The sequence below is a fragment of the Megalobrama amblycephala genome, linkage group LG16, assembly GCF_018812025.1.
Source record: "Megalobrama amblycephala isolate DHTTF-2021 linkage group LG16, ASM1881202v1, whole genome shotgun sequence".
NCBI lineage: Eukaryota > Metazoa > Chordata > Actinopteri > Cypriniformes > Xenocyprididae > Megalobrama > Megalobrama amblycephala.
Window position 1 is genome coordinate 14646130 of NC_063059.1, and position 14236 is coordinate 14660365.

Here is a 14236-nt window from a genome sequence, read left to right on the forward strand (position 1 = left end):
TTGAAGAGAATATTCCTGTCTTTATTTATAGTAAGTCAACTAAATTAAGTTGTAATTGTTATTTTTTTGTTTTATTTTAAGTGAACTTTTTTTATATATTAAAGCAAATTTAGCTTTTGTTCATGGTAAAAGTTAAGTTAAGTAACAAAGCAAAAATTATTAAATTATTACACTGACCTTGTGATGGAAATATTTATGTACTGGTTTTAGAAATATGCAGACTAAGGATGCTCAGGTCAAAGATCATGTAAGCTTACTAAAGTCACTTGATTAGCTCAGCTCAGATCATTATAAACCAATCACAAGAACAAATCACATTGAAAAGACTTGAGTGACATTGATTTTTACTCAACTGTAAGGTTTAAATGTGTATGTACCTTTCTGTTCTGGGACTCACTTGGTTGTTGTGACCAGTAGGGGTGTAACGATTTATCGTAGTACGATATTTCGCGATGCAAACATGTTACGATATGCATCGTAGAGTGATGGTGATACTTTTACGATATGACGGCAGTTTAATCTTATTGGTCGACGTGACCTACTCTGCAAGGTGGCAGTGAGAGAAGCCAGTTGTCACCGCATATAAATGGTGTGTCTCAATCAGCTCTCTAGTTCAGTAAGTGTTTCGGGCACACATTGAATCTTGCAAGCAGGTTTAAACGTTTCTCATGTCAGTCTCTTGCATGGTCGCTTGAGAAAAGTCGTGGCTTTCTTTCACCGCAGTGCACAGCAACAGCTGTGCTCACAGAAAAGCAAAAGACGCCTGCGATGCTTTGCTTTAAGAAGTTCTGTGGGGCCGTTCACATATTGCGTCCTTTCCGCGTGCAAGTCAGTTATTTTTTTCAAATGTAGCCGCGCGGCAGCCGCGCTTATAATGGGATCAACGCGGTCGCGACGCGCATGCAATTCTCAACTTTTCAGAATGCCGCAAGCGCACCGCAGGTCGTGTGCGATCAGCTATGGCCTTTCCGTAAAAAACATCAAAAGCTCAGCCGAACAGCTGATCATAGCTGTAGGCCTACATGGTGGTTTTTATATCTTATCTCCATCAATATATCTCGTAGTAAAACTAATGCAAAGGCTAGAAATCATTTATCTTTTGCAGAAACATCCTGATCCTCTTGGAGAGCTCAGTTCATGGTTGCATAGCAACGACCGACGCCACGGGAGCGCAAGCTCTTTGGAAAGAAGGAGAAGCGGTGCGGCCGCGCCTTCCACGCGTTTTTAGACGCGATATGTGAACGGCCCCTATTCATAATTCTAAGTTCATGTTAAATTTAACATTTTTTTTCAATGACAGACAGCCCTATTCAACTGTTAATTTGAATACAGAAGGTTTTTATTAAACCTTTAAATGTGATCTTGTATGTACAACAAGGAAAATTATTGAAATTTGTTCATGTTTTTTGAATAAATCTTGTTTGAATTTCAGTTTCATTTTGTTCAAAATATCGTGATATGTATCGTATCGTGAACTCCGTATCGAGATATGTACCGTATCGTGACCTGAGCGTATCGTTACACCCCTAGTGACCAGTGATCTCCCGGCCGTAAATAAAACTTCATTTCTACAAAGAGCAACTTGGAAGTCGTGTCAGGTATATGCTGCGCAGCTAAATAGAAGATCCTACGCTCAAAAGACAACAAAAGTAACAGCCAAGTGTGATTGAGGTAGTGAGAGCTAAATAGAAGATCCTACGCTCAAAAGACAACAAAAGTAACAACCAAGTGTGATTGAGGTAGTGAGGAATAGAAGTACTAAAGATTCTATGCTCAAAAGACAACAAATGTAACAGCCAAGTGTGATTGAGGTAGTGATAGTAGCTTCTTGACGGGACGCCGTCACCATACTTCAGGGAAGTATTGTATTGTATTGTAAGTATTCAGGAATTCAGGGAATTACCACGAGATACTGTAGAATTTTATTAACAACTAGGAGTTGTTTAAATTGTCAGTGGTGAAGTCAGATTGTATTGAGAATTTCCACGACAACCTACATTAAAGGTGCTAAAGAGGATGTTTTGTTTTATACATTTTTGCAATATTACTTGAAACTGTCTTTACTAACTGATAAAAGACTATTTATTAGGTGCACTGAAAGGAATAATATTAATATACATCATCTGTGCACGAGGTAGGGCCTTAAAAACATCAGCCGATGATCGCGTAAACGATTGGCCCTCTGGCTTGTCAATCACTGCCATTACGTTCCTTGTGAAAGACGTGTGCGGATTGGCCCTCTGGCTTGTCAATCACTGCCATGACGTTCCTTGTGAGAGACGTGCGTGGCTGCGCGCTCCAGTAACTTTCCACACGCTACAGGCGCCGCATGCAATGTTTTTGTCAGGAGACAGGAGTAACAACTGCAGATTATGAGTACCTGCGGTGAGTCCGACATAATGAATCCACTAACATGACACAGCGAATGCCGGTGGTAAACACTCGTGTTCCAATACTCGTGCACGAGTTTTGGGAGGCGTTCCCTCAAAATGAGCTGTGAAGGAGGGGGGTTGTTCTTACGCATGCGCTCATTTCAAAAACTCACTAACAGTCTTTGGTTTCTCAGTCGACGAAAAGATCCTCTTTAGCACCTTTAAGTAAAGTTTTGTCTTGTGACTAAAGAAAATAAACTGAATAACCTTTTGAGCTGTACGGTCCCACAAATGGGATTTTTATTTCTGTGTCCCAGAGAGTATGGTCCCACATATGAGATTTAGAACATTCAGAGATGTCACATAATTGCCAGATTCAAGCTGTGCTTTTGCCCTTTGGCTGCAAGACGGACATGCTCAATGCCTGTCATATATCACAACTATGCAGTGTCTTCAGCCACATAATGTTTTTTTTTTCTTCAGACATTTAAATACGCATAAGCACAGAGCCACTCCAGAGCCTCGTCGCAAGATGGCCGCCACTCCAGAGCCTTGTCACAAGATGGTCGCCGCCACGCCTCAGCCCTCGGTCAAGATGGCCGCTGCCATGCCTGAGCCTTCAGTCAAGATGGCCGCCGCCACGCCTAAGCTCTCGGTCAAGATGGCCGCTGCCACACCTGAGCCCTCAGTCAAGATGGCTGTCGCCACGGCTCTGTATCTCTTCCTCACTCAGGATCCAGTCCCTGACCTCAGTCCAGAGTCCGCTTTAAACTTGGCTCCAGCACCTGACCAACATCTAGTGATGGCTCCAGTCCATGAGTTCCTTACAGACTCTGCTCCAGCCTGTGAGCCCAATCCAGACCCCGCTCCAACCCACAGACCTATAGCTCCTCCCAAGAATTTTTTTTGGGGGGGCCATATACCCATGGCCATAGGGGCCGAGGCCACGGAGGCTGTGCCACCATGGCTTCCTGAGTTACAGGCGCCGCTCTAAGCCCCTGAGTTGCCTGCACCGCCATGGCCCCCCAAACTGAATGATCCGCCATGGCCCCCTGAACTGCCCGATTCGACATGGCCCCCGAACTGCCTGATCCGCCATGGTACCGCTCTGGAGGCTCCCTATCCCCTGAGCCACACCCTTACCAGCCTCCAGAGCGCCCACCCCTGCTCGCCGGTTGGACTTTTTTGAGGTGCGAGGTCGCACCTTCTGGGAGGGGGAGTAATGTCAGTGTTCTGTGTTTGTTTCCCTGTGTTCTCCCTCAGTCTCTGTCGGTTCTCATCATTGTTTCACGTCATTGTATTATGTTTGGATTGTACGTTTGTGTTGATGGTGTTTCCCTTGTCTCCTGGATTGTTTATTAAAGACTTCCTTTCTGTATTCCTCCTCATCGTGAGTGTTTGTCCACCATGGCACCTGACAATAAGCACGTTTGTGAATATTTTAAATAAAAAAGGATAAACAAAATAATAGCGATCCATCTGTCATACAGTGTTATACTACAGGGCTGTTGAATGCTCGAATCTGATTGATGATCACCATTCTAAGGTGTGCGATTATTTTCAGGAAAATGCACGGCTAAAGTAGTTCTAGCAGGTCTTGACCGCATTACAGTTCCATATCACTTCGCAAAATGATTTCAGTTATTTCAAAAGGTCTTTACAGCCTATAACAGCAAAAGAAACAAAACCCACAACGACCAAGCAAATATAGTAAACTATAAGATGAAAACGACAAATTAGTGTCATGATTTTTGCCACAAAATATGTTTTCTTGTGTCCTGAAAGCGCATACTCTCTCTCTCCCTCTTTCAAATGTACACACATACTGTATAATATTAGTACGGACACACACTCGAAGAGAAACGTTTTATCAGCGCTGCTCTGATGAATTAATCAGTAAAAGGACTCACCAGTGAGGTAATAACTGCGATTCTTGAGGTAGATAAACTTATAGTTTCATTTCGCTATTAGTAGAGACAGCGCTTTAATAAATCAACAGTATTATTCTGCTCTCAAGGCTCAAGTCTCTGTAACTAGTTCTGAAATGACGTTTTGGAATCAGCAACGTAGGCTTGGGATGAGATTGAAATTGGTTCCACAGACAAGAGTGTTTTAAGGACAAAAACCTGACAAATGTCTTGAAATACTCCATCAAAACAGTGTCTTGAGGTGTGGTAACTGTAGTATAATTGGAATAATTGACTCTGGGCCATTGAATTCTTAGGAAATAATGCACACCCGAGGTGGTAATGTGGCCACAACGCGAATGCACACCTCGGATGGGCATTATTTTCTAAGAATTCAATGGCCCCGAGTCAATTAATACTTACTTATTGTGGCCGTGAAACGCATGACCCGTCACCATGGAAAAAATAAAGACAGACGTTCTAAAATAACGGTTGCCTTAAAAAAAACTCACTCTGGGGGGGTCAGTTAGAATATTTTAAACTCACACTTGAAAGGGTTAAGGTATTGTAATAAACCTTGTTGAAAGCCCAAACACGTCTGTCAAAGAAATTCTCATACAACGGCTATTTGTTTTAATCACAGGGAATTCACTTTATTTCACATATACAAAAATATAATTCATGACACAGACACGGGTCGATACGGCAAAGGGGGCCAATAAACACAGAACAACCTGCAATTCACCACCTCACTTAATTTACACACATTGAATTTCACGCTCAATTCATTAAATATTTGGCACTCAAAAAGCACGCTTACACAGCACACCGTGACCACACAGAAAGCGTGTTTTTCCATTCATTTAACCCCCAACTTCCCTCCCTTAGTTGCTTGTCATACAACAAACAATTCATGAATACGTAAATTAATGAATAAGTTAAAAACACTTCCCTCTCCCAAGACCGAGGAGACCCATCCATTGGGGGTAAAGCAGAGCACGGGCAACTCGTGTCGTCCGCCGGAGAGCATGCCTTCAAAATAAGGAGGCGGTGCTTAAGTCACAAGTCCATTCATAAAACAATCAGTCCGTTTTCCACAGCAGTCTCGTCCTTGTGCTGCGCTCACAAGAGCCGAGCAAGAATCCCTCTCATCAGTCGTGTCTGAGTCAGGCAACACGTGGCGCCAGCAACCAGTGTGCCGAGGCAGGTGACACTAAGTCAATTACCCCCTCTACTTCCACTCTCTAATATTAAAGACAGCTAACTGACTACCTATCTTCATCTCAGGAGGGCCTATTGCCCCCGAGAGACAACCAAACGTACCCCACTTGTCACCGCCTAAGCCACCTTTCCTTCTCCACCACGCCACTTTTAAAGTGTCCCTTTGTGCGCTCCTCCACAGGTGTATCCCATCAAAACAGTCACGTGATTGTCCAATGACGACACAGTACAGTATTATTAAAAATATAAAATTTAATAAAATTACTTATAACAAAATTACAGCATTTTATTTAGTTTTGTCCAAAGTAAAAAATTATACTTGGATGTTTTTCCAAAATAAAAAAATTAAGTTGTTGTACCAAAGTAAAAAAAAAAAAAGATTCAGTCTCTATAAAAACAATATTTTAACTTTGTGTGAATGTCATTTTTTTTTAAATCTTGGGCAGAAGAACTATTTTGATTGATATTAAATTAAATGTTAAAGTTTCAACCAAATTAAAAAAATATAGTTTGAGAAAATTACAGTAATTTTCTTAGGTTTGTCCAAAGTATATTTTTTTCAGTGTACAGCAGCAGCGTAGCAGATCTATTCAAACACCTCAAAAGTTTTCATGACAGAACATTCTTTCTGCCTAAATTAATACATGATGTTAGCTGTGATGTTATATGATGTTAACTATGTGATTTGTATTATATGTACATTTCTGACATATGGACATTACTTGGACACAGTCACCTCTGATCACAGATTACTCTAATTTGTAATGTAGAAACATGAATTTTCTGCAAAGCTGCTTTGGAACAATATGTATTGTGAAAAAACACTATACAAATAAATGTGAATTGAATTGCGAAGATTAAAAACAACAAAACAATAAGCTCTTTTCTTCTTGTAGGTTGTTAGAGATAAACGGAATAATATATGGAAATTGTCAACAACTTGTGAAGGATGAAAAATGTCAAACATATAATAGATATTTTATCAAATGTGTGATACATATAATAATATAGCTAGTAACATTTTTAATATATCGTATAGTATGATCACTTTATCATTTATTTTAACATATAACATTTTATCGCACACTGTTTCTCTTTCTCTTTAAACAGGTGACAATTTTCTGTCTGATTTCCTTAGTTTTAAACCCATAAATAAGTGGATTCACAATGGGAGGAAACACAAGAATAGAAATAGAAAACACCCTGCGTAGGTGAGCTGGAGCATTTTCAGTTCGATGTGCGATAAGAGGGAAAAAAAGTGTTGAATTCCAAGAACAGAAAGACCACTAAATGAGTACCACATGTCTGAAGTGCCTTAATCTTTGTATCAGACTGCTTATTAGTAACACAAGTGATTAATATATGAATATATGTAAATGCCACCACAGAAAGCGAAATGCAGTGGTATAAATATAACGTAAACAGTCCATAGATATTGTTTACTGTTGTGTCTTCACACATGATCTTCATTAAAGATGGGTTATAACAGACAAGATCTGCCATGTATGTCTGGCAAATCTTGTAAGGCATTAGAAGACAGAAAAGTACAAATATAATAATAAAATGAAGGAGCCACATCACACTTATGATTCTCACTAGGTTATTGGTAGTCATAATGGCTCCATATCTCAATGGGAAGCAGATAGCGATATACCTGTCAAATGCCATAGCAGTAAGAATTACGTGAGAGGCACCACCATACATATGTATAATAAAGCCTTGAAGCAAACATGCAGGGTAGGATATTGATCTGTCCTGAGACCATATACTATATAGCAGCTGAGGAAAAAGGCTTGTAGCACCCACTGCATCATTGATAGGCAGGTTAAGTAACAGTATGTACATTGGTTTATGAAGATTCCTGTTCAAGCAAATGGTCACAACAATTGTTAAATTGCAGAGTATGATAATCAAATATGCCACTGTTCCAAATATAAATGCAGGATAAATGCTCATCTGAGAGAGTTCCAAAGAGTGCAAAGTCAAGACCACTGAAAGGACAGATCCATTCAGATACATGGTCAATGTATTGAAAAAACAGTATATACAAGCTAATAATGCTTATTTACAGGTTTCTTTTTAATTTAGGATGAATTATTTAAATCTCATTAGAACTTTGAAGTTTTGTTTCTTTCCAAAATGGACCTACATCATCCTTTTTTTCTGACATATCCATCCTCATTGTTCATGCAGCCTGGAAAAAAGAAGCAATAATTACAGCAGGTTAAATCCTTCATGACAAATGAAAAGAAAAAAATAATCTCATAACAGAATATACAAGACAGACATGTCAGAAGATTCATGATCTAAATTACTTCAGTTACATTTTAATACTTAATGCTCTTAAAAACTGTTTTCAAACTAACTGCAGTTTTGTGAGATTTGAAATAATGTAGAATGTTTATTCTGATTTTCATCCATTTTTAATGTCTAATGAATGTAACTTGTTCACATTTGTAATAGCTTATATAGGTAACATGTCAAAAGCTAAATAAGTAATATTTAACTACCGACACAGTTTATTCTTTACTGCAAATGGAAAGTACTTTGTTGGTGTCATCTATAATCTGATTTATATACATGGGCCGTGCTAGACAGAAAACTCTTTGTATATACTGGGTTAACCATGGGAATAGATATCATTATGTAGCATGCGCACATTGAAGTTTTAACCAAAACAAATGACATAATCTTTAAGACAATATTTCACACAGGAAATTATACTTTAGAGCTGATTTGCCTTTAGAGTATAAAGACTTTTTTTATGTTACCACAATCCCTGCTGGGTATTTTATGGGTATATTCATTTCAGTTTAGACCAGAATAAATTCCCATGTACTATAGCATTCTGGTTAGATTGTAGTTTGGTTAGGTAACTAAATTTTCAATAACAGCAACAAGTATAGCCGCAAGCAACAATCATCAAGGTCCATGCACCAATGGTCGATGTGGATGATTAGCGATCCAACTAAAATTAATTTTATGATGTGGTATTTAAAGCAAAGTCCATCTTGAATCTTCAGTTAAAGTTGGGTTTGATGAAACAGGTTACAGCAACACAAAGTAGCAATTTTTTTATAAAGAAATCACTCCCTCACTTAGATTAAAAAAGAGAAAGAAAAAAAGGTATATATTTTTTACTGTCATAAGATATATGCAGTTTAGGCATAAGTGTTTGTTTTATTACTCATATATATATTATGCCCTCACAGAATAATAGTTGGGAAGTTCGGAGAGGCAAAGGCGCTCTCAGCAGGATTTAAGACATGCATACCGCTGAGATCTGAATCTGCGCCCAGACAGGCAGGAGGGACTGGCCCTTCTCGATCTGACGGTCAGAGACGGGGCCAAATAGCTAGTGTCGCCTTTCGTGTGCCCCCTCCACAGAGAACTAGGTTGCAGAGAAGGTGGGACGCTAGAAAGAAGAAGGATTTGAGGGAGGTGATCCAGTGCAAAGCGTCCAGCGTCGGTGATGGATCTCCTCCCTCTGATGGTGACCAGAACTACCCTCTCTGTTCTTCCTCGCTCCGCCTTGGCTTTGATAGTGAGAGTGCCCTTTCAGGCCTGCGCTGCGCTTCTGACATCAGGCCTAAGACTGGGCCTATGATGAACTATGTGCTTTCTGACGGTCCACCTTGGCTTTGATAGTGAGAGTGCCCTTTCAGGCCTGAAAGGGTGGTAGACCCCACATTTTTCTACGGTGGTAGGTCTCCATTCTACGGGCCGCAGGTTGAACTGCGTAGTCTTGTGCTATTTTTAAAATAGCAAATAGTATTTGTTGTAGGCCACTGTTCCCTGTATAGAGTATGTGGGGATTTACCTAGTGAAAAACTCTTTTTAACTCATGGAGTTTTTATGGCCCTCAGATTCCCATTGTACATTGGCAAGAACGATATTGAAGTAATGTTTTGGTCTTCTTAAGCGAGTGTGTTGGCTTTGCTGAATTCACTGGTGAGGCCACCACTCATTTCAGCTATTCATCAGAGAATGTAATTGCTATGTTGAGTGAGTTGGCTTCCTCCCAGAATGGGAGTATTTTTAAGGCCACCGCTCTGTCTAGTACACATGTCAATGGCTGTCCCTAGTCAGGCTGCCTTCATAGCCACCTCATGGTAGAGTAGCTGGTCTCCTCTCGTATAAGGTTTGGAGAGTAGATGTGTCCCCTAGGGTTGAGTGCAGATACCAATGCTGTCATGGTAAGAGTCCCACTGGTAGGTCTCCACCCTGTAGTATTTTTAGGGTCATGCTGATAGTACTCGCTTGTTAGAATAAGGTTTTATTTGAGTACTTCGCTTATAGCTCTGTGCTTATCTGCCTTGCACCATCATGGTTCAGGTTGAGCGAAATAGTTAACCTTTGGTGTGGTTATTGAGTATGCTCCCTTGTAACCCGAGCATTGCCACAAGCTGACTCCCATGTTTGTCTGGTGTGGTAGGCTCCGCTAGGCCTCCTCCAGAGCATGGTGGCATAAGACTGCACTGCCCTTGCTTAAGCTAATCACAACAAGCAGAGTGGATGAGGATAGAAACAGTCCTGACAGGCAAGGGAACCACACACACCTTGATGATTACTGATGATGGTAATGTCTCTTATCTTTGCAGGATTTGAGCAGACAATGATGGAGGAGAGGGGAATCAAGAGAAGCAGGAACAGTTGAATGGAGCACAGGGAGAGAATACAGGTAAGTCAATCCAGGTGAGTAGCAAGCAACAATATACATAGTCCAAGTTCGTAAGAACGAGACCAGACAAAGGCTGCGTCCGAAAACTGAAAAATGCTGCCTTCCGAGGACACATTTCAAGGTAGTAAGGCATCAAGGCACGTCCGAATCCAATGTTAGCTTCACTTCCTCTCTCATGAGATACCTTCCTCAGATTGATTTTTGAAGGAAGCATAGATGTATCCTTAGCTGCCTTTGATATCCCACAATCCTGTGCTTTCCATTCTGTGACAGTTGAGCTAGAAAAATAAAGATGGCATCCGAAGGTTGCGTTTGCTGCTCAGTTTGTGTATAAATGTACGATTTTGACCAACATATTTCAATTTTGATATCATTTCTATCGAGAAATTACTATACTGTAGTAATTAAATATTTGTTTAGTTCTCACCAAAGCTCGCGCTATATTGCTGTAGATCATTAAACTGTTACGCTGCCTCAGAAGTCTGTCCGAAATCAATTTCGTGAGGTACCTTCATGCACAAATGCTGCCGTACAAGTCATTCTCTTATAAGATAGCGAGGCAGCAAGACAGCTACCTAGGTTTTCGAACACAGCCAAAGTCTGTGCGTGTGGTGCTGGCTTTTATGGAGAGATGATTAGGATGATGGCAGACAGGTGTGTGATTGGGAAGTGCGTGCAGGTGATTATCAGGGAGGATTGTGGGAAGTGCAGTGCACAAGAGGAAACAGGCATGGTGACTGGTGAACCTGACAACAATAAACATCAAGGTCTTTTGAAGAGAATATTCCTGTCTTTATTTATAGTAAGTCAACTAAATTAAGTTTTAATTTTTATTGTTTTGTTTTATTTTAAGTGAACTTTTTTTATATATTAAAGCAAATTTAGCTTTTGTTCATGGTAAAAGTTAAGTAACAAAGCAAAAATTATTAAATTATTATATTGACCTACATTAAAAGGTGCTAAAGAGGATGTTTTGTTTTATAAATTTTTGCAATATTACTTGAAACTGTCTTTACTAACTGATAAAAGACTATTTATTAGGTGCACTGAAAGGAATAATATTAATATACATAATCTGTGCACGAGGTAGGGCCTTAAAAACATCAGCCGATGATCGCGTAAACGATTGGCCCTCTGGCTTGTCAATCACTGCCCTTACATTCCTTGTGAAAGACGTGCGCGGATTGGCTCTCTGGCTTGTCAATCACTGCCATGACGTTCCTTGTGAGAGACGTGCGTGGCTGCGCGCTCCAGTAACTTTCCACACGCTACAGGCGCCGCATGCAATGTTTTTGTCAGGAGACAGAAGTAACAACTGTAGATTATGAGTTACCTGCGGTGAGTCCGACATAATGAATCCACTAACACGACACAGCGAATGCCGGTGGTAAACACTCGTGTTCCAATACTCGTGCACGAGTTTTGGGAGGCGTTCCCTCAAAATGAGCTGTGAAGAAGGGGGGTTGTTCTTACGCATGCACTCATTTCAAAAACTCACTAACAGTCTTTGGTTTCTCAGTCGACGAAAAGATCCTCTTTAGCACCTTTAAGTAAAGTTTTGTCTTGTGACTAAAGAAAATATACTGATTAACCTTTTGAGCTGTACGGTCCCACAAATGGGATTTTTATTTCTGTGTCCCAAGAGTATGGTCCCTCATATGAGATTTAGAACATTCAGAGATGTCACATAACTGCCAGATTCAAGCTGTGCTTTTGCCCTTTGGCTGCAAGACGGACGTGCTCAATGCCTGTCATATATCACAACTATGCAGTGTCTTCAGCCACATAATGTTTTTTTTTTCTTCAGACATTTAAATACGCATAAGCATAGAGCCACTCCAGAGCCTCGTCGCAAGATGGCCGCCACTCCAGAGCCTCGTCACAAGATGGCTGCCACTCCAGAGCCTCGTCACAAGATGGCCGCCACTCCAGAGCCTTGTCAAAAGATGATCGCCGCCACGCCTCAGCCCTCGGTCAAGATGGCCGCTGCCATGCCTGAGCCTTCAGTCAAGATGGCCGCCGCCACGCCTAAGCTCTCGGTCAAGATGGCCGCTGCCACACCTGAGCCCTCAGTCAAGATGGCTGTCGCCATGGCTCTGTATCTCTTCCTCACTCAGGATCCAGTCCCTGACCTCAGTCCAGAGTCCGCTTTAAACTTGGCTCCAGCACCTGACCAACATCTAGTGATGGCTCCAGTCCCTGAGTTCCTTACAAGACTCTTCTCCAGCCTGTGAGCCTAATCCAGACCCCGCTCCAACCCACAGACCTATAGCTCCTCCCAAGAATTTTTTTTGGGGGGCCATATACCCATGGCCATAGGGTATGTTTATGTTTATTAAAGTCTTCTTTTCTGTATTCCTCCTCATCGTGAGTGTTTGTCCACCATGGCACCTGACAATAAGCAAGTTTGTGAATATTTTAAATAAAAAAGGATAAACAAAATAATAGCGATCCATCTGTCATACAGTGTTATACTACGGGGCTGTTGAATGCTCGAATCTGATTGATGATCACCATTCGAAGGTGTGCGATTATTTTCAGGAAAATGCACAGCTAAAGTAGTTCTAGCAGGTCTTGACTGCATTACAGTTCCATATCACTTCGCAAAATGATTTCAGTTATTTCAAAAGGTCTTTACAGCCTATAACAGCAAAAGAAACAAAACCCACAACGACCAAGCAAATAAATATAGTAAACTATAGGATGAAAACGACAAATTAGTGTCATGATTTTTGCCACAAAATATGTTTTCTTGTGTTCTGAAAGCGCATACTCTCTCTCTCCCTCTTTCAAATGTACACACATACTGTATAATATTAGTACGGACACACACTCGAAGAGAAACGTTTTATCAGCGCTGCTCTGATGAATTAATCAGTAAAAGGACTCACCAGTGAGGTAATAACTGCGATTCTTGAGGTAGATAAACTTATAGTTTCATTTCGCTATTAGTAGAGACAGTGCTTTAATAAATCAACAGTATTATTCTGCTCTCAAGGCTCAAGTCTCTGTAACTAGTTCTGAAATGACGTTTTGGAATCAGCAACGTAGGCTTGGGATAAGATGCGTAAGAAATTGGTCCCACAGACAAGAGTGTTTTAAGGACAAAAACCTGACAAATGTCTTGAAATACTCCATCAAAACAGTGTCTTGAGGTGTGGTAACTGTAGTATAATTGGAATAATTGACTCTGGGCCATTGAATTCTTAGGAAATAATGCACACCCGAGGTGGTAATGTGGCCACAACGCGAATGCACACCTCGGATGGCATTATTTTCTAAGAATTCAATGGCCCCGAGTCAATTAATACTTACTTATTGTGGCCGTGAAACGCATGACCCGTCACCATGGAAAAAATAAGGACAGACGTTCTAAAATAACGGTTGCCTTAAAAAAAAAACTCACTCTGGGGGGGTCAGTTAGAATATTTTAAACTCACACTTGAAAGGGTTAAGGTATTGTAATAAACCTTGTTGAAAGCCCAAACACGTCTGTCAAAGAAATTGTGAATTCAAACAGGGAATTCACTTTATTTCACATATACAAAAATATAATTCATGACACAGACACGGGTCGATACGGGAAAGGGGGCCAATAAACACAGAACAACCTGCAATTCACCACCTCACTTAATTTACACAAATTGAATTTCACGCTCAATTCATTAAATATTTGGCACTCAAACAGCACGCTTACACAGCACACCGTGACCACACAGAAAGCGTGTTTCTCCGTTCATTTAACCCCAACTTCCCTCCCTTAGTTGCCCGTCATACAACAAACAATTCATGAATACATAAATTAATGAATAAGTTAAAAACACTTCCCTCTCCCAAGACCGAGGAGACCCATCCATTGGGGGTAAAGCAGAGCACGGGCAACTCGTGTCGTCCGCCGGAGAGCGTGCCTTCAAAATAAGGAGGCGGTGCTTAAGTCACAAGTCCATTCATAAAACAATCAGTCCGTTTTCCGCAGCAGTCTCGTCCTTGTGCTGCGCTCACAAGAGCCGAGCAAGAATCCCTCTCATCAGTCGTGTCTGAGTCAGGCAACACGT

The 14236-nt window shown here is 40.8% G+C and overlaps 1 pseudogene; it reads right to left on the reverse strand.

Moving 5' to 3' along the window:
* Positions 1 to 6275: 6275 nt before the first annotated feature.
* Positions 6276 to 8067, reverse strand: LOC125249062 (annotated as a pseudogene).
* Positions 8068 to 14236: the final 6169 nt, after the last annotated feature.